At 33.5% G+C, this 4,036-nt stretch overlaps 1 pseudogene; it reads left to right on the forward strand.

The window, feature by feature from the left end:
• The first annotated feature begins 953 nt into the window (after positions 1-953).
• Positions 954-2,704, forward strand: LOC129316470 (uncharacterized; annotated as a pseudogene).
• Positions 2,705-4,036: the final 1,332 nt, after the last annotated feature.

Raw genomic sequence — 4,036 nt, forward strand, 5'->3', positions numbered from 1 at the left:
TACTGGTCTTTGAAAAATTGAAGCACACTGTGTCGCTGCAGATCACACTTTGCTCTGTCTTTAAAGAATTGAAGCAAGAAAGAGAAGAGAACGAAGGACAAAAAGGAGGGGAGAAGGAAGGAAAAAGACAAAAAATAAAAGGTGAAACCTTTCTTTTCTTCACACAAGAGGGAGCACATGGCTTGTACAAGGTAACACCTTTAATGACATTAAAAATTATTATTTATTAATATATTTGTCTTATATGAATTAATTTTTTTTTACTTTTAAATTTTAAGAAATAAATTTAATTTTTTAACCATTCTCTTAAATCTTAATCTTGAATATATTGCAATTGAATAATTACAATTTTTATAAATTTTGAATAGAAAATGGAGAGATTTTTTAAAAGAAAATTGTCATCGGATGAATAAGAACAACCATCTTCATCAAAGCCTTGTGAATTGAGTTTTCAATCACCGCAACAAAGTGTACGAAGAGCATATCATCCTAATGACCAAGAAAAGGTACAAAGAGCATATTTGCAGAAAGGACCATGTCAACCTACCCAACATAATTTTTCACAAAGAAAATTTGGGAATTCTAATAGAAGATTTTGTCTTGCTTGGTTTAGTGAATTTGGAAATTGGTTGGAATATAATATAGAAAAAGATGTAGCATTCTGCTTATGTTTTTATCTTTTTAGGCTTGATGTTGGAAAGCAATCAGGTGGTGATGTATTTGTGACACAAGGATTCACAAATTGGCACAAGAAAGAAAAGCTTTCATCTCATGTTGGAGGCCCAAATAGTGCTCACAATATTTCTTGGAAGAAATGTCAGGATTTGATGAATCAAAACCAACATATTGAAGTTGCTATTATTAGGCAATTAGAGCAAGTTCGAGATTTGTATCAAAGACGTTTGATAGCATCAATTGATTGTGTTCGCTTTTTGTTAAAGCAAGGATTAGCCTTTTGTGGTCATGATGAGTCAAGCACCTCCAATAATCAAGGTAACTTTCGTGAACTTCTTAAGTTTCTTGCTGATCACAATGAATCAATAAATCAAGTTGTCTTGAAAAATACTCTGAAAATAATCGATTAACTGCTCCTGAAATTCAAAAGGATATTGTTAATGCCGCTGCATTAGAAACCACTAATGCTATATTATTAGTGACATTAGAGATGAACCATTTGCTATTATTGTTGATGAGTCACGTGATTGTTCAAATAAAGAACAAATGGCCCTCTTTACGTTATGTTATTAAGAAAGGAAGCATTGTTGAGCGTTTTATTGGTATAGTCCATGTCACAGAGACTACTGCTCAGTCCTTGAAATTGGCAATTGAAAAATTGTTATGTAAATATGGGTTAAGCATATCAAGAATTCGTGGACAAGGCTATGATGGTGCTAGCAATATGCAAGGTGAATTCTGTGGTCTAAAAAGTTTAATATTATATTAGCAAAACCCATATGCATTTTATGTGCCTTGCTTTGCTCATCAACTACAACTTACATTAGTTGCTGTAGCTAAAAATCACATTCAAGTTGCCTCTCTTTTCAATTTAGTGTCTACTATATTAAATGTTGTGGGGGGTTCTTGTAAGTCACATGACTTGCTTCGTGAAAAAAAAATTGCCCATATTAAAGAAGCATTAGAAACAGGAGAAATTCCCAGTGGACGAGGCTTGAATCAAGAAACTAATCTTAAGCAAAGTGCTGATACTCATTAGAGTTCACATTATGCAACTTTGATAAATTTAATACTTATGTTTTTTGCTGTGATTGATGTTCTTGAAGTTATAAAAGAAAATGGATCAAATGCAGATCAAAGGGCTGAAGCCAATGGTCTTTTGTATTTGTTAGATGATTTTGATTTTGCATTCACCCTACATTTGATGAAAAATGTATTGGGTATCTCAAATGAGTTGTCGCAGGCATTGCAAAGGAAAGATCAAGACATTATCAATGCCATGAGCTTGGTTAACATCACAAAGCAACGGTCGCAAACTTTGAGGGAAAGTGGATGGGAGTCATTATTGGAAGAAGTGATTTTATTTTGCAAGAAGCATGACATTGACATTCCTAACATGGAATATACTTTTTTGCCTAAAGGTAGATCACGTCGTAGAGGTAAAGTTCAAGCAGTCACAATGGAACATCACTATCGAATTGAATTATTTTATACCATTGTGGATATGCAACTTCAAGAACTTAATGATTGATTCACCGAGACAAATACTCAATTGTTGATTTGTATGTCTTGTTTGAATCTAGTCAATTTATTCTCTCCTTTTGATAAGGAAAAGTTGATTGAATTTGCCAAATTTTACCCATATGAGTTTTCCTCAACTGATTTAGTGATGCTTGACAATCGGCTTGAGACTTACATCATTGATATGTGAAGCAATGCTGAATTTGCATCCATAAAAGGGATCAACAGTCTTACAGAAAAATTAGTTGACACCAGAAGACATATTGTTTATCCATTGGTTTATCTTCTCCTGAAATTGGCAATGGTATTACCTGTTGTCACAGCAACAGTAGAAAGAGTTTTTTCTGCTATGAAATTTGTGAAAAATTGGCTACGCAATCGAATGGGGAATATGTGGATGAATGACTGCCTAGTGACTTACATTGAAAAAGATGTATTTGAAAGTATTGATAATGAGTTGATTGTTCAATGATTCCAAAACATGAAACCATATAGAGAAAATTTATAAAGTATGTAATTTTTAAATAATTTTTTAATTATTGTTTTTTGGATTATTAATATGTGAATGAATTTGCCCCTCTGACTTAAGATCCTGGCTCCACCACTGCTTGCGTGCATATTCTTTTGCAACTTTTGCTACGCTATTAATTCATAAATCAAAATGCATACTTTTATATAAAGTTCTTGTAAACAATTTAACAAACCAACAAGTAAAAAGGTTACTCTAATTACCTTTTTACCCTTCTTACTAAGGGTTACTACTTGCACTGAACCTCTCAAGTCAGTCCAACTTTCACAAGAAACTCTCAGATGCTCAGTCTACATTATGAACATCCTTCAATTAGTTTCTAATACCTAACATAGGCATTATTTTGGCTAAGTCAAATCCCTTAATACAAGAAACAATTCAATTAAAACCTCTTAAGCTCGCATAACCCATTCTCTACAGTCATTAATCCTTTTAGGCTATCCAAATAAGCAAAACACCCTTCTAAATCATTTATTAATCAATTTGCTCCCTTTTTAACCTAATAATTTAGGTTAATTAAGCCTATATCCTTAAGGTTCAACCACTAAAATTTAGATCAGTCGCAAAACCTTAGTTTCGCACCCAAAAGCCCTTTGTAAACCTTTTCCTTATATTTTAATTTTTTAAAACTTCTTAATTCAATTTCTCTACCGACCAAACTTAAAGTAATTTGGATAAAAATGTAGCATAGGGCTGTATGATACTTACCTAACAAGTCACTAGTCAAAGTAAATTCTCAATTGCTAGATAATTGATGCCTTAGCTGAGCCAAGCTCGCTAGATAATTGATGCCTTAGCTGAGCCAAGCTCCCTTTCCTCTCTAGATACATTTTTCTAAATTTCTTCTTCTAATTTCCTGAGTTGTAACTTAGCTTTTAAGTAAAATTATGTGCTAGGCATCGCGGCACATGCAGCACAAGCTATAGTACGTGGCACAGTGAGACAATCCTCACAGCTGCTCGTGCATTATGTCTCAAATTTTTGCTCTATAATTCAATATGTTACAGCTAGTAAGTGGAGGTAGGGAAAGAGAGGAAGTAGTATGAGAAAATGAAGTTGAGTGATGAAAAGATGAGAGGAAGTGACGAAAGGGTTAAAAAAATAGAATAAAATACACATACCCACAAATATGCGAGTAGTAGCTTGGAGAAACACTATATTGGAGAACCACAAGTATGAACGACCAAGATAAATCGTTGTGAGATGCCAAGATCAAAAGCTTAAGTGCAATAAAGCTTGGACCTTAGAGAATGGTGATACCGCACAATGAAGGTTGGAAGATTGTGATAATAGCAAGGGGAGATCGTGATG

The sequence above is a fragment of the Prosopis cineraria genome, unplaced genomic scaffold (assembly GCF_029017545.1).
Source record: "Prosopis cineraria cultivar Desert tree isolate PC_DT_omini unplaced genomic scaffold, ASM2901754v1 PC7, whole genome shotgun sequence".
NCBI classification, from domain to species: Eukaryota; Viridiplantae; Streptophyta; class Magnoliopsida; order Fabales; family Fabaceae; genus Prosopis; species Prosopis cineraria.